At 41.0% G+C, this 22,134-nt stretch overlaps 1 long non-coding RNA gene across 2 annotated transcripts; it reads right to left on the minus strand.

Annotated features, from left to right (window-relative positions):
- Positions 1 to 8,428: 8,428 nt before the first annotated feature.
- On the minus strand, positions 8,429 to 10,456 carry LOC144993729 (uncharacterized). Of its 2 annotated transcripts, none has more exons than XR_013657072.1 (4): positions 10,172 to 10,456; positions 9,320 to 9,460; positions 9,110 to 9,240; positions 8,429 to 8,933 (listed from the first exon to the last, which is right to left on the minus strand). It is a non-coding gene; the product is annotated as an uncharacterized LOC144993729 (long non-coding RNA). The 2 variants fall into 2 exon arrangements; XR_013657073.1 differs by having other exon boundaries at positions 9,320 to 9,910.
- Positions 10,457 to 22,134: the final 11,678 nt, after the last annotated feature.

Below are 22,134 nucleotides of genomic sequence, written 5' to 3' on the forward strand. Positions count from 1 at the left end.
TGTACCTGACCGAGTACCTCGTCTCTGCTCCCGCTCCTACACCTGGCTGTGGTTCCTGTCTCCGGCTCGACTCGCGCCTTTGACTGTCCCCACAACCACGGCTGGATGAAGCTCGTCTGCTGGACTTTTATATATGTAGTTGTAGATTTAGATAAGTTAATTCTTCTCTAAGAGTTCTGGTAAATCGCCTGTCCGTCCTGGGGGAGGATCCCTCCTTCATGTGGGCACCCCTGAGGTTTCTTCGTTTTTTCCGGAATCCGGTTTTTTTGGGAGTTTTTCCTTACCGCGAAGGGGGGTCTAAGGGCAGGGATGCCAGTATAGCTTAGTCAGTTTGTTAGTTCATTTTAGTATTTTTCTATTGAACTCTTTGTATTCGTGATCCTTTTGATTTCATGTTTTACTTCGAAGCCCATCGAGACGACTGTTGTTGTGATTTTGGGCTATACAAATAAAATTGAATTGAATTGAATTGAATTAAAACATTTCAGTAATCCTTATTGCAGACACAATGTAATACTCATAGGTTATAATCAAAAGATCTCTGATTATTTCACAACAATAAAGTTCATGCATGTATTTGGAATTATTCAAACACCTCTTGATCCTTAACTCCTCTTATCTACATATCGTGAAATCGGAGTTTGTTTTAATACATTTTCTTGAATATTTGAACATTGTTTGTGTCATGGTGCCTCTGGCAGTCTCTCATCCCCCTCCCGTCTCTGCTCTGCTTCCTGATGGGTACCAGCTATAAAAATCTATAGAACTGTGAAGCTGCAAACGCTGAGCCATGCCATACAATGTCCACCCAATGATCCCCACACAGCAAGCAGCAGATGTCCTTTTAGCGCCCTACCCAACAATTTTAACTGCACCCCCTTAGTACACACACCCTTTACACCTCAAAATACACTCCAATACAAACACATATACATGCACACACACACCCTTACACACATGTATTTTGCAAGGAAGGTGGGACCTCGCACCATCTGTCCCCTACCCCATCCCTGGTGTGGGTTCTGGCCCTTGCCCCTGAGCGCTGGGCCTCGCCAAATTTCCAACTGTGGGCGAGCATGGTCGAGCCATGTTTGCAACACTTCTTGTGGACCCCCTCTTCCCCTGGGTGTCCTCCTCCTGGGCGGGGATGGCTGGCCCCTGCCTTGCTCCTTTGTGGACCAGCCGTGGGCCGGGTGGGTGGCTGCCTGGAGCGCGGGGCAGGTCTCCCTTGGGGGGTCCTGGCTCATGCCTGGGGTTGGGGCGGGGTTTTTGGTTTAGGTTCAGGGAGACAGGTCAGACTCTGTCATTCATTTTTACTTTGTTTTCTTGAGCATTTGACATTTGAGTTAGTTCGGTTTCTGCCTCTAGTTGCTTTCATCTGCCCTCGCAACTTTTGACCAATGAGGGAAGAGGTGTTTAGTCACATGTTTTTTTTTAGTCCGGAACAGGAAAGCCCGCTTGACGGTCGTCTGATTACAGACCAAACGCAAGGTTGAGGACTCGATCCAGACCAAATGAAGCAGACTGGGTCCGCACCAATGGATTTTTCCAGACTGATTACAACCTTAAAAGGGGGGTTAAAAAGTGATGTAAGGCAGATTTAGTATATATACAGTTTAAATAATTCCCCACAGATTCATGCTAGGAATTAATTTAACAATAAATTTAAAATTCACGTAATTTCCAAGCAATTTCTGGTGTTTGATAAATAGAATTAACTCAAATCAGGAGTCTACAGGTCAGAAGAAAGAGCACACACTTCGACATCCATCAGTTGTGAGAAATGACATAAAACCAGTAACACAACTTTAACTACAATGCATTTATCAGTGTGTGATTGTGACAAAACTTTAATCTGATAGTGGCTAAAGATGAGTAGGTTCATACCTAATGAAGGACAGAGGTCTTGTCAAGTGAAGAATTTAAATAGATTTATTTGGCAATAAGATTTTAACATACACAAAAGAATTCTCACCCTCCGCGGTGGTTTCTCACCCCAGGTCCTCTACCAGAAGGCTGGGAGCTTGAGGGTCCTGCAGGATCTCAACTGTTCCTAGCACTGGACTGAAATGCCTGAGGTCTTTCCAGGGATCTGTTGTAGCCACTCCTCCAGTTTCAGGCAGTGGTTTGGATGCACGATGGCAGATGGTAATAATAATGACAATAGTAGAAAATCTACAATTTTGGGATAACAATATTAATACAACATAGTAATAATCTAAGCAGGGGGAACGGGCCGCCCTTGCCCGGTCTAACAGGTCTAACAGGACCAAAGGATAAAAAATAATAACTTGGGAACAACAGTGAGCCATCTGCTATGAACATGGCAGAGTGTTACCGAAAATAATCAGCTCCAAAAAAACAAAACAAAAGAAGTATTCTTCACTTTGCCCCTCCAAAAAGGGTGGATATCACTGTTTCACACATTTCTTCATGGTAGGTGGGCAGTATGCAGTTTTGTTTTCTTCAACAAAAAATAGATAAAGCTGAATTCTCCTTCCATGTTTTCCACTGTGGCTCTTGTAGAATGATCAATCTTAAGGAATGTGTATTTTAGTTTATGATGTTGACTGACACCCAGCTGGTTTGAGAAACTGCTGTGCGATGCAGGACATTACTGGTTGCGTGAATGTCTTAGGAGAAATTCCATTTCGTCACGTTTAACATTCACATTAGATCCATACCAGGGCACAATCAACCGCTGGGAGGCTGGGCGGAGGAACGACACACACAAGAAAAACAAAAAGATGTTTTGGGATCAAACAGGGTTACACTCTATGTCACCAGACCCAACTTCTAACAACCATGAGTGTGAGGATAAAGAGAAGGCAATAGGGTGATTGTTATGTTCCTCATCCTTGTGTTTAACCTTTAGATTAAAAATCAAACAATTGGAGTCTTGCCTAAAGGTGTCTGACAGACGTTATAACCCTACCTCATTCTCATTACTTAATACGCTGTGTTTACGCTGTAAACCACAGGAGTGGTGATAAAAGAAACTTGTTTTGCAATTTGCTAAGGACAAAAAAGTACCATCAAATGCATTTATTAAGTCAAACGCACCACTGGGGGAAAATCAAACAATGAATGCCTGAGTACATTACACTGGGTTTTACAGTCGATGTCTCTTCATAAGTGGAAAAAAGTATGGAAAGGTTCTGAAATATTGATGTACACTGAAGCGGCTGGATAATTCAGTTCTTCACGTGTTCCATGTGAACACTGGGAAATCAAGGTTCAATTCCCAGAAGGTGCGATGAGCTTCATCCAGTGGGGTCCTGCTGGCTAACTATAGCAGGGGGCACAAATCTGGGTCCCGCAGTGCCGGTCCCCTGCCCAGATAAAGTACAGGGTTGTATCAGGAGTGGCATGTGGCATAAAAGTCTCTTCTGAAAAACCTGTGCAAATCAGCGAAAGTTGATGTGCTGTGGCGACACCAGAAGGGATAAGCCGTAAGGCGAACAACAAGAATGAAATTAAGATTTCTCTGGAAATTAATTCGGTCCAACTCAAGAAAAAAACACAAAAAAACTCTCCTCAAGACCCACTCTAATGACAATGACGTTTTAGGTGTTTTTAACATTAGAGTTTCATTTTTAAATTTTGAAAATTAAGTTCAAATTACTTTAGTTCTTTAGTCAAACTGTTGTGAAACAGAAACAGTCGAAAAAAATGCTGTTTGAAAAAGAGCTTATTCAGGAAATACACAGGGCAGGCCTCTAGTTCTCTGCTATGAACTGTCAGTAACAGGGAGGGGAAGAGGGGGCGGCGTTGCTCCTCACCAACAGTCCCGCCCACAACTCAGAAGTGAATTTGTAATGAACTCTGCAGAAACTATGGCCTAGAAAACAACACAGGTTTTTTGATTTGGGCTAAAAATCATGATTTAAGGACCACTGGGAACGGTTTGAAAGTACATGATGGGAGTCTTTAAAGCATGATATTAGTATATGGCATTTACCATTTACGCATATATATACCAGCTCTTAGACCAGCTAATTCAGAATTGACAAAGCCTCTTGGATAAGAGGCGAAACGTCTTCTAACTTTAAAAACCAAGTCCAGATGACATCCCCTAAACCTACTACAATGGAACCAACCTGGATGAATGAGAGTCTTCATAGACATTTACCATTTACATTCATTTTATTACTTTGTATTATTATTATTATCATTTTGATCAAAAGATCACTGGAGTAGGAGTCTAGATGGGTTGAAATTTCCGTTCAAAGCACTCTGTGATGACAAAATGTTTAAAAGAAAGCAGAATCCCAAATGCTAACTGAAACTGCCCTTTCCCCCATGTGCAGGACAGAAAATATGAATCAGAAAGTGGCATTGCAGCAGAACGTTCACGCTGAATGCAGACTCAAATATCTCACGTCGGAAATGTCTCCCGGAGGACCTAAATGTGTTCAGCGGCAGCTCTGAGAGATGAGGCACGACGGGAAAAGGAAATCAGAGGAAAACAAGGCAGGGCAGGTGGGGAAGCAGTAACTGTGGCCATTCATGCACCTGACACCCATCCAGATGGGGCGCATGTTCTGGAAATCACCTCCTGTGGACTTCTTTGCGTAGCACCAAGACAAATGATGCCGCCTGCTGCCTGGCTACTGCTCCAACAGATGACTTTTAGCTTCTTTCTAAATCCGGAAAAAGAGAAGATTGAATGTCTAATTCACCCCGAGCACCAGGAATGTTGGAAGGTTGGTGAATCAGAAGGAGAAATTATGTTCAAAAAGCGCCTGGAGCAAATGAAGAGGCTTCCCAAATGTTCTCTGTAAAAACACAAACACAAGTGTGAAATGATGCCCGGGTTCCTGGTCGTCTCTTCTCGCGCTGACAGATTTGACATGGTTAAAAATGTAGAAAGAGAATGCACAAAAACCATTTGTCATCTCTGAAAGGGCAGAAAATTCATTTAGCTCTTTTTCTCATGTGTTACTTTCTTTTTTTTATAACAACCCCACATTTTTTCTCAGTCTTGGGCTATAAGTGAACAGACTCTGGAGGGGCGAAAAAAGCCATCTGTCAGGGAGAGGCCAGAAAACCAACATTAGAAATCAGCCACAGCATGGAAGACCACAGAGAAACATCCTAATTGTATCTACTGTAGATGTTTTCCTAAATATAAAATCTAGATTTGTTATCTATAAAATATTCATCCACTCCTGGGCTGTGCGCCGTCATGTGAGCGAAAAAGTCTGAAATTCATTAAAGAAGAAAACAAAAAAAAACAAAATGAAAAATTTCACTTAAGGAAAAACAAATTTAAACCAATGTGATGCAATGGCAGAGCGGATTAGTGTAGTTTTTGTGGACATCCAATGGGTACTTGCGTGTATCCTTCACATCCCCCTGTGTGCAGCATTCATGCGCGGTCAGTATGTGGCCAGTGGTGTATGACAGCATACCTGTACGTCATGAAACCATGCAGCTTCAAAGTACACGTACCACGTGCACAACAGTGGTATCTTCCTTTTTTATGACACACGAGCCACAGGGGAACGGCAAGACACGACTGCAGCCGCGCCTCCTTATGACCTTCTATGGACCCAAACAATCCAAAAACCTGCAGCACTGGTACGGGTCAACTCCCCCATATGGGTGCATGTGACTTAGGCTCACAGTTGGCCGTCATGTGTTCCTCTGCATTCATGTCCTGAACGCCCAACTCATCCATCACTCCTTAACATCTTACCTGGGGGGCCTGACCACTAACAACATTCACCATCACACCTTCAGCTTCCAGCTTCAGACTCATCACCCCATCTGATCCTCTCTTTATCTCCAGAACATTTATAGCAAACACGACATTCCTCTTTCCACCCCCTCCATGATAAAAGAAAGCTGAGCATCAGCATAGCATGATTGAATTCACTTACCTCCTGTTTTTACAGGGATGTCTTTCTGCTGTTTATTTTTTATTAATTCTACCAACACAGAAAACATCGAAACAAACTGATAATGTAAAAGAGCATAGATGGTAAGTAGAGAAGAATAACATAAAAAATCAAACTCTATCTTTGGGCCGTGCTCAGAACGATCACTGTTGCTACGTTTGTCACAAATAACAAGGACTATGAAGCCTTAGCACAACTGTAGCACAATGTCTTCAGTGAGTGGCTGTTGTGGCTTCAGGACTTCGTGTCTACGGACAGGCAGCCGTCATTAATCATCATCACTCAAGAAAAACAACAACAAAAACCCCAGAGGTCAGAGTAATTCAGAATGAGCAATGACAAAGATCATGGTGGAACACTCACACTAATGAGAGCATGCTGAACAACATGAAACTATGTGTCTAGATGCAGTTGTAGTAGTTGACTCTCAAGTCTGGGAATCACACCACCAACCATTTAGGTAACACATGTAGTGATCTTTAACAAAAACAGCCAAGCACAATGTACCTTCAGGGTCAAATAACAAAGCAGGACGTGTTCAAGTTTTGAGTTTATTTATGTCTGAAATGCAGCTATTTTCAGAACACTGAGGTCCTTGAAGAATAAAAAGGAGACTCACGGTTGATTCATGCACTGACAAGTTTCATCACTTCTTTATAAAAGCGGAAACTTGAATTTCTGTTACTTTGTAGCTGCAGAGATGCACTGAAAAAGTCAGAACTGAGCCTCATCAAAAAACAAAACATGTACAAAGACAATAACATCTCAGCAAATTGAAACATACAAGATGTGTGGCCGACCGTGGTGCAGCGGTAGAACGGTCAACCTCTGATCGGAACACGCAGGTTCGATTGGCCTCGCCAGCCCGTGTGTCAGAGTGTCCTTGGGCAAGACACTGAACCCCACGTGGCTCCTGGTGGTTAAAGGTTGGCACTATGCTTGACGGCGGAGCCGCCACCAGTGTGTGAATGGAACTAAAAGCTTTGGGCCTTAAAGACCTACTCCGAAGAAAATTGTGTTTTTAACATGTTCTGGTGGCATTTTTCTGATGATGGAAGAACTATACAAAGAAGATGATGCATTTCTTTATTCAAATAATTGTGAATCAGGAGCAGCTATTGGAAAGATGGATGCCACAAGCTCTGCTGCATTCTGATACATCCATGTGCAGACAAATAGATCCATGTATATCTGAGTCTGCCAGTGACGTGCGGTGAGGTTGATGACTGGTGAGGCACCGACTCCTCTGGAGTCAGGATTTACAATGAAAGAACTGAATATTTCACCATTCATCCAACGGCAGCTAACAGCTAATAAAATACACACCAAATCATATTTGTCCAAGTACAGAAAATATTTATAGATAGATAGAACACACTTCTTGTGTGTAAATTATTCATATGTACTGTAAACAAATTAAAGTGTACAGATGTGTTCAGCACACATTTGACCCTCCGTAACTATTTCTGGTATTTTTCCAACTTCAAATTCTGGAGCTTTAATCAGTTATCAAATATTGTCTGTGAAAATGATCCAAAAAAAAAGATTTTACTTACTTTTTTATCCACTTACTCCCATGTTATTTTTTTAAAAAAAAGCAAACATTGAAAAACATGTTTGCCCTAACTTTTTGAGTCCATGTGTCAATCATTCTCCACAAAATTCTCTATGATCTGTTGGAAAAGTCTTCCTTATTTTCCTTTATTTTATGGCTGTGTCCGAATTACCGCCCTAACCCCTAACTACTAAAACCCTATATAGTGCGGCACTATATAGTTCCCTATATAGTTCTCTGAATTTTCAAAGCAATTCGGACACCCGTGCTCACTAGTTTTCTCTTTCGGGTGTTTTTAAATGGCGCTTGGCACGGAAACAAAGTGGCGCATTACCGCCACCACCTGGTCTGGAGGGGAACTACTTCTATTTAACGCGGAGAATGACACCCATTTGTCAAATTAAAAATATAATAAATATGAACATTTTATGAAGACTATTTATGAATCTGCTGTGTTCTGATCATGGAAAATGTGGCTGATTTATAAATGATAAAATTACAAACACATTGGTGGTGATTTTATGTATTTGTTTATAAATAAACCCCCATGTTATTATTCCATGGCAATATTTATTTTTGTGCCGCTGAACGATTTACGGGCTCTTGCGAGGAGGCATTTTTTTTCTGTAGTTTTCTCTTCTACCTTACTGAAAATAGCTTTATATATGAATCTGTCCGTGTTCCTGGCAATAATTCAACCGTTTTTCATGGGATTAAACCAAAAACGAGCAGATATGCAGCATCACAGGACGGCAAGGAGAAGCAGACGTCTCAGAAGATTTACTCTGGATGCCCCTGACCAGACATGAACAACTTGTGAGTTAAACTTAAAGTTTTTTCATTAATTCAATTTAAGCATTTGTCACTAATTGTGCTCAAGGTTACACAGCCTGCTGGGTAAGAGTTTAACATTCTTTTTCAACACTGGATTATGAGTTGTATAGTCTAACTACATGAAACACTTGTGAGATCAAAGTTTAGTATTTTTTATTCAGAGTCAAACCATATCACTTGTTTTAAACAAAAATACTTTAATTTTTAAATATTTATATAAAAATCCAAAAACCCAGCCAAAAAAAAACACGAGATTTTCCAGCATTTATAAATACGTCATAAACTAAAATGTAAGACATCAGAATAAAATGAAACATTCAAAAAAATCATATTTAATTTTCTCAATGGGGGGGGGGGGGGGGGGGGCACAGGAGACTGAGGTCCTGGTGTTTCTTTTCTGGCTGGCATGTGGCACATCATACAGTGTGGTAGCCAGGGCCTTTGACATGCCACGGTCCACTGTGAGCTATGTTGTCCACAGGACGGCAGACCGCATCCTCCAGCTGATGAGCAGGGTCACCCAGCATCCAGTGGGAATGAACTGTCATTAGTCACCTCTGGTTTTATAGCAGCTTGCTTGGTCTTCCACCTTCCAAAAGGTCGTGGGGAACATCGATGGCTGCCACTGAAGAATAAAGGCCCTAAAAGAAAGTGCAGCTTGTTATTTTAACAGGAAGCTTTTTTATTCCATTCAACTGCAGGCTGTATGTGACTCTAATGCCAAATTTAGAGATATTTTTGTTGGGAATCAAGGATCAGTCCACAGCTCACAGGTTCTACGTAAAAGCCCAATTTATGTAAATCAAACATTACCCACCTGAAGGATCCTTTTGGGTGATGGTGGGTATCCCTGCATTGCTCATCCCATCACGCTGCTGACACCCTACAGGGAACCCATGAGGAATGCGGTTCAGGCCCGTTACAACCAGCACCACGCCAAGGCATGCTCTGTGGTGGAGAGAGCATTTGGCATTATGAAGATGAGGAGGAGAGCAATATTTCTGGGAGCACTGGAAGTAAAACCAACCTTCAGTTCTGCACAATCTGTGCATCAGCGAAGGGGACTGCTGGGAGCCACAGCAGGAACCAGTAGGACGGGTAAAGTGGCGTCCGTCTGCGAGGACAAATCTCTGCTTTCCTTTCAGCTCCAACTGTGACACACATGACTCTAGAAGACCAGGATTATTGTTAAGATGTATAAAAATAAATGTTAACATATAAAACAAAAATGTAAATATGTACATTTTATATTTATATTTTGAGATTGTTAAAAATGTCTCAGATTTAAATAATACATGTAAATAATTCATTTTTGTTCATGCATTTATTAAACAAATTGCAAAAACAACGACGACGTTACATTTTGTGAACAATATTTTAAACTCAGGTAACCTTAACAGACTCTCCTGTCACTCTTTGTCCCTTCGTGCTCTTTCCTCCTCTCCTCTTTCAACAACAACCTTTACCCCAACATGACAAAGATTACAGTTTAATGATAAATAAATACAAATCTGATCAAGTGTCTCTTACTCCCATCCGGCACAGGCTTGCCTGATAACAAACAGGCTATCTTTCTCCATCCACATATGGATCAGATTTTCCTCATCCTCGTCTGTCCCTACATATATAAACACATTTTAAAAATGTGTTAATAACTTATGACTACGGTTAGTACTCACTGCTTTTTGATGTAATAACAGCGTTTGTTTTTAGCCTTCAATGCTAATTCGCGCTAGCGTTAGCTTTAGCATTACCGAAATTGATGAGCTTCAAAACAATGTAGATAGTCGATTGAGGAATATAACATATTAAACACATCATCTAACGTATTTACAAATATATTTTACAACATATACAAGATACTTTTAAATATACTTACATTTTTAAGTCCTCTTTCTAGCGCAACCGTCCGCCATCTTCGAATAATTCAAACGCAGTGTATTGTGGGTCACACGCAATGCATTCTGGTATGAACGCAGTGCATTCTGGGCAATATTCGCCGATCGAGTGAGCATCGATCCACACTGGTTTTTCGTAGAGAATTCTGGGAAATTTCTAGTGCACATGATTTTTGAACTGTAGATTCGGACAGCACTACAAAATGGCGACCGCACTATATAGTGCACTATATAGGGGTTAGGGCAGTAATTCGGACACAGCCTATGAGTTCCTCCTCTCAGTCGAGTCAGACGTTCTTAGTCTTTTTCTACGGCACCAGTGTAGCTAAAAAGCAGCTGTCAGCTCATGTCTGCCCCCTGCTGGTAATGCATGCCTCACCTGAAGCCCTTTCTGCTGGCCTACAGCAGTGCTTCCACCGCACATCTCTGTTAACATTGAGTCCTGCCGTCAGACATGAGGCACAGCGCTCCCGAGCCTCACCTGGAGATTCAGCTCCGTCTGTGATCGCGCAACGCTCAAATTCTGCAATTTTAACCTCAGAAACTGTACAAAACGGGTTGAGTTGAATGAAAATGTATATTTAACACAGATTAGTGAAAAGAACTATTTACTGAATTTACCTTTTTTTCTATTTTATCACAATTATGACAGGTGAGGCTCTGCCTCACTTGCCTCACCTGACCGCATGTCACTCCACATACCTCCACTAATGCTCGCCAGTTTAGTTACACCTCTAATGTAAGGTTGGGGATCTGTATGAAGGTAAATATGTACCAAAAAGAAGGCACTTGTAGATTTGATCTGAGAACAGTTCCATTTTCGGACATAGATCAGTTTTGACACAAGTTTCTCGCTAGGACTGTGTCCGAATTCAGAGCGCAGTTGTAGCGTATGCCAGTGGTCCCGCCCACAACTCAGATAGGAATTTCTGATAAACTCCTGCCGCTCTGCAGACACCATGTACCTTTTGACTTAATGATCATCGGAGTGGGACTCTACGCATGGCAGAAAAACACAAGTATATGCCATTTTTCATTTAATTTGTTTTCTTATTTTGGAATGCTAGTTTACAATTGCAGCTGTCTACGCTTATATCATCCAGTTGAGTCCAAATAATTCCAATGAGGTCAGAATGTCTTAATTATAACAGATCATAACAAAAAATTTTGGTTTACTCCCATATGGACCAAGCAAAGTCGACAATGACGAGGAAAAAGCCCCTGTAAATACATATCTAATTCACACTAACAGCTTCATGGGATATTCTGATGATGAGGAGGTCGTCTGACAGGACCATAAGCCAGAGTTTCTCTTGAGGTCTGAGTTAAGTCATCTTTCTGTAGCTCTGTCAGGCTTCCAGTATTTCTCATTGGACGTTGCATGCCAGAAGTTACTAAAAATGTGATGCATTCTAAGCTGAGTTTGAGTTTGCTTCATTCCATCCAATCCGGCACAAACATTTTAACAGGCTGTCTATCCCTGCAGAGTTTGACTCTAGATATTTATGAATGGTGAGGCTTTCAAATGGGTTGGATGTTTCAGATCAGTGACATTCTGCCCAGCAATAGGAGTTTCACAGCGAGTTCTGCCATCAATGGGCCCTTCTTTTATTCGGTTGATATGGTAACAAATAATTGAGTTAAATTTATTCGACCTAATTTCTTACGTCTATAAAACTCAATAATTGTTTATACAACTCAAATTTACGTATTTATCTAACTAAATGTCATATTACTCCAACTCAATTAATATTTTTAAAATATTGATTAATTATATTTCTTGAACTCTCATATGTCTAAGTTTGAGGCCGGCAGATATTCTCATTTTCATAACAACAAAAAGGACGGGGAAAAATTGCGCGGAGTGCATGAATTGATTAAAGAATTTTCCGTCATTGTCATTACAGCAGTTGATAGTAGGGGTGCTATATAATCTCACCATCCTCTCCCTCCCTCTCACTCATGGTGCAGAGACGTAAGCATAGTAGGACAAAATAACTCGTCAAAACACAGCAAAACAGCTAAACAACTAAACACATTTGGTCAAAAAGCCACACTTAAACCAAAATCCGTCCAGACAGGCAAAGGGAATGATATCCCACAATCCCTTGCGGTGCCGATCTAACAGCAGCACCAAAGTTACACCTACTTAATTGAATTAATTTGAATGAAAGTAAAATAACTGTCTGAAAACTACGTGTTATTTCTAAAATGACTTAAGAAAAAAATTATTTATCTTAACTGAAGCAAATAATTAAGTTAGATCAAAGTAAAAAGTTTCTCTTTCCAACATCCATATGTGGTCTTATCACCCTCTCACGGTGGAAAAAGTATTATCTGAGCTTCTTCATCCACTAAATCATCTTCAAATGGACACTCCATGCTGCTTCACCTCTCTGTAAACAAACTAACCTTCAACTAAACCTGCTCCAGACCAGGTTATGTTCAGAGCATGAGTTGCTATGGCAACTTGACATACCCTGAAACATACCTCTGTTCTTGGAACCAAAAGCTGTGGTTATCAATTTCCTTAGCCTCAAACTTACCGTGGTAGCTAGCATAACCTGCTTTCTGGAATACCCCCCAGCTCTTAGGCACTTCAGTCATGGTGCAACAAAAAGAAACACCCATGCTCAGCCGCATCCCACAATCCTGGTAAAATGCTTGACTCTGTTAAACCCATTCAAATATATTCCTGTTGGATTAAGAGAAGATCCTAGTTTATCTCCAAACTGTCTAGTAAATATTTTCCTCTTGATGATCCTGTAAATCTGGACACATAAAGTTGGAAAATAACCCTTTGAAAATGTTTAAAATTTTGTTTGATGAAAATGAAATAGAACCTGCATCTCCTCGTGTCGTCCTCTGGACTTCTGGGAAGCAACACTCGCATGAACCTTTGATCCACAGCTTTCAGTCAGATGATCCAGTAGCTGTTTGCTCCCCACAAATGTGTCTGCTGACATTGCTTTTTGGTCCAAGTGCTTAAGCTCAGCTGTCATTAGGTTTGATGTGATGCGTTCTAGGCCCCTTACGAGTAATGAAATGGTGATAAGAGCAGCAGTTCTGTTGATGTCTTCACATCTTCTAAATCAGGGGTCGGGAACCTTTTTGGCCAAGACAGCCATAAACGGCACATATTTTTAAACGTAATTTCGAAAGAGCCATACAATAATGTAGCATCCCTTTCCCCCACTGAGGCACGGAGACTTAACCTCTTTTATGGTTCTTTATTCTGGTTACTGCTGGCCGTAACCAACGCCGTACAACTAATTCAGCAACTCCTCAATCTCTCCCGCTGAGAACGCTTCACCCAAATTCTTATTCTGCTGCATCAGCCCTCCTATTTCACTTATTCGGCCCATGGCTGAACCCCATTGGTCCAAAAAAACCTGAGCGACAGAACTGAGAGCCAATCAGCATCTCTGCTTGATGCGTTCAATGAACTCCAGAATTTAGAACACGACCCAACAACAGCCATCCAGTCCAATTCAGTCCGCAACAATATGTTTAAAACTAAATATACATGTGAATGTGTGCATTTGATGCAATGTCAACAGTTTTGAAGTACAATAAGTCCGTGGATTCTTTTTAATAACATTGTTATGCTGTTGCTAATAAATAAAGGGAATTTCTTACCATAATTACGACTTCTGGTGCTGCGTGGTTTTGCTGATGGCCTAGTCTGGTTGATACGTGGTGAGTTTTAGCTTCATGCAGGCGTTGAGACTTCCATCCGTTAAACGTGATCTTAGGTCGGTCTGAATGTTCTTTAGATGTGAGAAAGACTGCTTAAATGCAGACGCGGAGCCAAACATACTCACATGCTGCAGTGTGTGACGGGCAGCGGGTTGTAAGTTATGACAATCCCTGCGCGATTCACCTTGTTGCCTGTGCCCACAATCCCCCACCTTTCTTCCTCACACATCCCGCTGCAACTGCGCGCTCTTCCTCAGAGACGGGAGCGCGTAGTTGCAAGGACGGCGGTTTGCAGGTTTTAGGCTGTTATACTTTAAATTCTGTGAAGTAATAGATGATAGTTAATTGATAGTGGTGCAGATTATTTTCTACAAGCACCGCTACAACTGCACGCCCCCCCCGGCATCGCATTGCACCCGAGAAGGACTGGTCTATCGGAAAAAAAAAAAGTATAATTAAGGATTTGTCTGCGAGCCACACGTGACCATCAAAGGAGCCATATATGGCTCGCGAGCCATAGGTTCCCGATCCCTGTTCTAAATCCTAAACACTTGGGATGAAAACATTCAGAACAGATGCATTCAAGTGTAAATTGGTTGTGTAAATGTGTGTTTTTGGTTTGTCTTGTGTGATGGATGACCTGATGACCTGGCTCACTTCCAGTCTGACGGCACGTCTTGATATACTTTAACGACTAAGTATCAGTCTAAAACACGGATGCTGTTGAGCTTTGTAAAGCTTAAAAGCACGTTTTGAGAAAGAATAAAACAAGAAGAAATCTCTGTTTTTCTTGGTATTGTCGCCACAGTCACTGCAGGAACTTGCCAGCGTTCCTACAGTGCTGGCACAAGAGCAGAAGAGAAGTTGTGTTTCAAAGACCAAACTATCCACCATGAACCCTTCAGACGTCCCAACAGTGTCTCCTCAGTCCCACGGTCCCGCTGCAGGACAACCGTCTTCAGATCATCTACAACCCTTCCGTGGAACGCCATCAGAAGATCCAGCATGTGGCGGTGGATGTCGTACTGTGGTCTGTTTACAGCAGAAGTCTCAATAAAGTCTTCACACTTTTAAAACTTTTCCTGAAAACATGGTAACAATCCAGACGTTTAATAAAAAAAAAAATCAGTTCTTCTACATCTTAAAAGTTCAAAATTGGCCCCCATCTGTCCCTAAAGGTGGGGCAAAAACATAAAAAAGAAACCTTTGAAATATGACTTAACCCTTGTGCTATCCTAGGCACTTCAACGTTGGGAGTGGGGTCATCTAGACCCACTAGACAGTGCTCTGAACCTTTTTTCTTCAATGATTTGTGATCTTCACTGGTGTCCATGGATTACATGAAATCTTTCCACCCATCAGGTGTCTTCTCCAGCACTATCAGCCGTGTACACTGAAAGAAAAGCAATACATTCAGAGTATTTACAGAATCTGCTGTACAATCATTTGATTGACTTTACATCAAACATCTAGAATACCATCATATAGATCTACTCCAAGTTCTCGGTTCTCAGTAAAACCCTCTTCTGCTCTGACCAGCTTACAAAAAAAGCCTCTGATCAGACCTGAAGCCTGTGAAACCAACAAAACAACTTTCCAGCTTCAGCAGTAAAAATGAGTTTTAAAAACAAAGAGAAACGTTCATTTTCAAAAAATATTTCAAGACAAAATTTTCTATTTCAAATGTGGCCTCAGGCAGTATAAACTAGATTTTTTAAATTCCTCTTCAGGAAGTCCAACTATTACAAGGATTCCAGCTTTTGTCCACTGCCTCAAGCAGTGATTTTCAAATAAACGTCCTATTTCTTTAACGTTAACCAACCAAAAAGTGAATTCTTCCTCACCAACTGAAGACACCACATCCTAAAGCTGCCCACGCCTCCCACTTCTCTTTTCCCTGCTGGATGCAGCTGCTAAACTTTAATAGTCTTCAGTAACACCTTTGAAAAACCTTTTTTTTTTTTAAATTGGGGACAGGAAGAGGAGTTGTATTTTATTCTGACTGCTTCGTATATAAAGATTTCCTAATTCCTGTCTCAAGGATGCTAGTCTAGTCTAGGATCTCAAACTATTGCAAGTTAATGAAAACAACATAAATGTGTATTTTTTTCACCATTTTTTCCTGATTTTTTTTTGAATAATTAGATTTCAGGTCCCCTTTTCTGTCCAGTAGCGAGCAGCAATCAATAAAGGGACGCAGACACTTCTACTCTTATCTATTAGTCTATAGAACTGTCCTCTCAGTGTTCCGCTTTTTCTCATCCCACACTACTAAAATTCTTCGTTATATTCTCTTTATCAGCTTTCCTCATTCCAGACATGTTCAGGATACTCATCTTCAAACGCTTTAGAGCAAAATAAACATGAATGTTTTCTCTGACATGTTGATTTCCCCCTCTTCCGGCACATGCAACATCAGGGTTCGATTCCAGGGGATGTGGTGAGTTTCATCCAGTGTGGATCCTTGGACAAGACCCTTTGCGCTACTGCCTATCAATGTAACCACAAGAGGCCCCAAGTCTGGGTCCCCCTGTGCCGGTCCCGAGCCTGGATGAAATAGAGGTCTGTGACAGGAAGAGCATCCAGTGTAAAAAATTTCTCTCAATCCACCTGATTGGCTGTGGCGATCCCTGAAGGGATACGCTGAAAGGTGAACAAACTTCCAGATATGTAGTATTTCCATCTCAGGTTGGGTAGGACTGCCTACACTTCCTGTTCCACGTTTGCCAACAATGTCTCCTCTTCTGCATTCATAGAGTAGTGTTTTCAGAATATGATGCTTTATGACTCTTAACTTGACTTTATTTTGTGTCCAGTCAATAAAACTCCTCTGTTCTGTGTGTCCACGTGCAGTATCACCATTTGCAGGTTATTCAAATGTTCTGTCCCAATGTTTTTTGTTTGTTTTTCTTTTGTTGACACTCCTCTGTAGGAGAGAGTAAATAATCTTCTACTATTTCTCCATTAAACTCTATTGACACACTGTCATCTGTTTAACCCTTGTTCTATCCTAGGCACTTTACCATTGGGAGTTGGGTCATCTAGACCCACTAGACAGTGCTCTGAACCTTTTTTCTTCAATGATTTGTGATCTTCACTGGTGTCCATGGATTACATGAAATCTTTCCACCTTTATCCACCTTTGTCATGGTAGGGAGAACACGTCAATGGAAGGGTTACACCCTTTGACACCTACTGATGCAAAAATGCATCAAACCAGCGTCGGCTCCAAAATTCCCTTAATTTAGCTACTTAAAAGCAAAAACACAAGTTCCACAGCTTGAAATGAATATATCTGTAAGGGGTTAAACATATCTAATTTGGCATTTTTGTTTACTTTTTTTTAACCATTTAACCATGAAAATAATTTGGAGACTTTTATTTTATTTTACTTCTGTGGATTGTTACACAAAGCTTACTGGATTTGTACACTAAAATAAATAATTGTTTTATATTCCATAGTGTTTTAACTCTTTTGCATGACGCGTTTGCATTTAAGTAGCATTCTGTCATCATGCTAACCTGATCAGGTAACATCTTAACAGAATTTGTGCATGAAAAAACCTCTTCTCAGTTAAACTCTGACTTCTTTTGTTGTTGTTGCCATGATTGGTTTTCCAAATTCTACCACAAGTCCCTTTTGAAATTGCAGATTTTCTCACGTCGCACCATCGCTGTCAGAACTGAAAGTGTCAAAAGTCAGACTCAGCTCTGCTGTGGGACCTGAAACCTCTTAATAAATCCCATAATTAAGTATGAGGCCAATGAGGTGAAGCTGTTTGAAACTAAATACTTTTAAGTCTCATCGTGTGTAAAGGGAGGTTACATGGATTAGAATTGGACTTGGTAAAGACCTGATTCTGGTTCCAAGGCCACCTTGGGTATTTGTAGGAAGCAGAGCAAACACATCATGATGTCTGACATGACAAACACATTTCACCTTGTTTTTATTTTCATTTTATTTTAGTTCATAAAAAGGCTTTGCAGAACAGTTGGGAACTGAACGGAGGAGGATTTTCTGTGGGTGGAGCTCCAGTCTTTGACCTCCACAGACAGGTTTCAGGGTAGAGGGAAGGAAATTGGAAAGTGAAACCCTTCAGGGAGGAATGGATAACGTGTACATGTTGTCATGGTAACCGCTGGGCGCAAAGAAAGTTGCCCTTCAGCGTTTCATTGGTTTGACTTTTGTGCCCTCTCATGGTCAAAAGTTTGGGGGGTAAAAAACCGACTGAATTGAGATTAGCAGGAGTTTGATCCTTCCAACCATCTCTTTTAGGGGAACCAAACCAGCTTTTCCAGGAAACATAGATCAAACATGTGTTCATGTTTTTAATGTCTTTGATCCCTCTGCTGAATATTATAGAGGAGATCATTTTGTAAAAGTATTGAAGTAAAGACAGATAACACAGCAATACTTTGGTTCCATCTAGTGGCTTTCATGGAAAAGTTCATCTCATCACATAACAGCATGTCCATATCCTCCCTTTATCTGGCGCTGAAGCACACAGAAAGCTTCATAAAAGTTAGTTAGGATCCAATTTTCTGGTAAATTCATGTTTCTTAAGCAACAAAATCAAATGAGCTTTTCATTCAATTCGATTCAGAGTTGAAACAGGGCTGCATGCTGCCGCTGTAGTTGCCTCACAGAACGTCCCGGCTGTGGGTTTTCTCCGGGGACTCTGGCTTCCTCCCGCCGTCCAAAAACATGCTTCATAGGTTCATCGGTTACTCTAAATTGTGTGATGTCCCCAGCCTTCACCCATGAGTGTACGGGTAAGGCTCCGGCAGCCCCGTGACCCAGAGAGGGACAAAACGGGTTTGGAAGATGAAGGAATGAGTTGAAGCACTAACAGCAGGGCTTTCCTGTATGCTTGTGTAGCAATTCTTAAAAGTCTTTTGAACATTTTAAGAACCGGAGCAGAGAGATTGGAGTGGAGTGGAGCTCCATCCAAACATCAGGCAAGAAGGCTGAGAGCAGTGGGGGGGGGGTCAGGTATCTTTTGTTCCCACTTCTTCCAGGAGTTGCTGGAGCCTATCCTAACTAGGCTTTCTCCATCCATTGCTGGTCACACAAACACCAAAAAAACACACCTACGGGACCAATGAGAGTCATTAAATAATCAGTGATGCATGCCTTTTGGACTGTGTCCAGAGAAAACCCAGACATCCTTGAAAAGAACATGCAAACTCCACCCAGAAAGGCCTCAGCTGGGACTTGAACCAAGGACTGTCTGTACGAACCAGCAACTGTCCGGCCAACTATCTGATCATTGGTGCCAATGTGTGGTAGTGAAGCACAGTGCTGCTGAGTGAAACCTCTTCCGCTGATGAGGAGGGGAAGGAAAGGACGCTTTGTTAGTGTTTACTGTTGGACGACTGGAAAGTTTCATATTGTCTGACGCACCGAGAGAACTTTAACCCTGGTGCTATCCTAGGCACGTTAACATTCTATTTTAAGCTCAATTTTTATTTGTTTTATGTCCTCCATCATCAGAAAAATGCTACATGTGACATGTTAAAAACCCTTGAAACACCATTTTCATCCATAAGTCCGTTTGAGTCTGTAGACTTTGAATTTACAGACTGTTAGTTGACGTGGAGAGAGAAGGATTACAGGCTTCCGGTTCTGCAAAACCCTGTTATATGTCATGCTGGGTGGGGGTGGCGGGGTGGGGGTGGGGGGCAGATCTTTGTGAGTTACATTTAGTTATACATCCGAACCCCGTTATGTACAGTTATCACACTCTCTCCAAACTGAGAACCATAAAAATGAAAAAAACATAAAAAACATGTTGCCTCTTAGGTAATTATATAAACACTGTTTGTGTGTATGTGTGTATGTGTGTCTGTGGGTGTGTGTCTGTGTGTGTGTGTTGGGTCAGGACTCCTCAACACACACCCAGAATAGTAAAGGAGAACGTGGAGCTTCCAGCTTCCAGGAGCGTTGCGTGACAAGCCTCCAGAAATCAGAGTGCAGTCTGGCATCCAGTGAGTGTGAACACACATACACACAAAAACACACACACTTGTGCACAGGCAGGCTCTTTACTCTTTCATGCCACTTCAAGTTAGGCTGCATGGCGGCCTGCCGTCTCTGCCGCCGCCCCATTACATTTCTGATCCCTGGTGCTCCTTTCATTTTCTCTGTAAAGGAAACTTTTATTTATTTATTTATTTATTTATTTATTTATTTATTTATTTCCTGCTGAACTTTTGAGCAAACAGTTTGTTTATTTGCTTCAAAACATTTCAATCGAATCAAAGCTCCCCTTTCAGGAAAAGGTAAGAACCACTAAATGTTTTGGCTTTGCCCCCCCAACATTTCTAAAATGAAAATGTCTCATTAAAAATATATTTTCTGTTCCCCGCAAAGATTTCATACATTTAATTTTCTAAGTGGATTATGAGTCTCAAACAAAGAAACAAGTGTGAAATGATGACTTTGTTATTTATAAAATCATATTTGATCATAAATATATAATTCTGTACTGTCATCTAAATGCTTTTTTTCTGAAATGTGAAGAAATTATGGTATGTTTCTGTGTATACAAGCTGTGAAAATGATCCCTCAATTTAAAAAAATGAAATAAACAAATGTACTCATACTTTTGTTTTAAAAGAGGTTGTAGTTTTGTTTTTATTGATTTTGTTAGTTAGTTCTTCCAAGAACTGCATTGTTTTCTTTTTCTGCCTGTTTAGAAATAATAATAATAATAATAATAATAATAATAATAATAATAATAATAATAATAATAATAATATGTTCTAATGAATGCTCATTGTAGATAAATGTGAAATAAATATGTAAAAAAATTGGGGGTTTTACTATTGCTTTGTTGTTATCTTGAAAAACCAAATAAATGTTTTTGCAGCAGAAAAATGAAAAAACGAAAAAACACAAGTCTAGAAAATATTTGAACAAAGAGGGAAAAGCCAAAGATAAAGCGCAAAACAAAGTTTACAGACCGGAAGGCCTGGAAAACCCTGGAAAAACTTTTGACCCATTTTCCTTTGAAAACCTCTCGTTCTGCGCAGCCCGCTCGGCTCGGCTCGGCTCGGCCCGGTTTGGAGCCTCTGGGATTCTTGGGTCAGGACGGTCCGGCCGGGCCGAGGGGCTCCTGCAGCTGACTGGGGTTGGGGGGGGGTCGCTCACGTGACTCCCTTTGATGGATTTGTAATGGGATTTGTGGCTGCGGTCAAACTGAAGTGCCGCTAATCTGATTTCCCGCTAACACAAAGTTATTGTTAGTTTGGATGAAAAACGAAAGTCCGCTTTGGCTTCTGCGTTCAGACTGTACACCGGCACGTGCTCACGTCACGCTGCGCTGCGGGAGGCGCGAGGAAAAAACTGTCAACTTTTCTGAAATGAAGCTGGAAAAACATTTTTAAAGCGGTCAGATTGTTTTAGTCCTCTTGCGCACGCGCGTCTCTGCTCATTATTAGACTGAAGGTCATTAGACCCCAGCCTGTTTTTTAAATGACTTTCAGCAGAATCATGTTTAACTCCTCTAAGGAGGCTACATATATTCACATAAACGGGGTGGTTGGATGCTATAAAGCCTTCATCCCATGTTTTCCTGTTTCTCCTTCTTTATTATTGTATCTTCCTACTTAACTCCTACAATTTCAGCTGTTTCAACCATTCAACTATTCAAATGTTCAGCTCTTTCAGTTTTTTCCGGCTGTGACCTTTGCTCCTTCAAATCCTTGAACTTTTCCCGATATTCCAGGATTTCTGCCTCCATTGAAATAAATGGGGAATGAATCCTTGGTGCAGAAGCTCGCTGGTTCGATACCCGGCATTTCAAAAAAAGATCTTTGTTGTTTGTTTTTGTGCTGTTTTCACTTTATTTATGGTAAACTTTGTTCATTTCTTTATTTAATTAATTTTTATTTTTTGCCAATTATTACCCTTTAAGTTTCATTTTCCTACAGCATCAACCCTGTATTTTCTTCTGGAAATGCGGCTCCTTATAGTTTTTTTGTTTTCATCCATGCAGAAAAGGCGTTTTGTCTTAAAGTTGTGTTATAAAGAAGTTTTGAACGTTCAAGTTCAAGTCGTGCTTTCATGCGTACGGTTCCCATTTATCACTATTAGGTTGTTTGTTTGTTACTCTAGAGCTAAAAAACATTTTCATTTCAGAGGAACGGTGAGTATTCCTGTTCCTGGTCTGCAGTATTCGTGTTCACGTGTTGGTTTACTCTTCTTCAGGTGATAGAGCGAGCTCCTGTGCGTATTGGTGCG

The sequence above is a fragment of the Oryzias latipes genome, chromosome 1, assembly GCF_053564925.1.
Source record: "Oryzias latipes strain Hd-rR chromosome 1, Olatipes_Hd-rR_3.1".
Lineage (NCBI taxonomy): Eukaryota > Metazoa > Chordata > Actinopteri > Beloniformes > Adrianichthyidae > Oryzias > Oryzias latipes.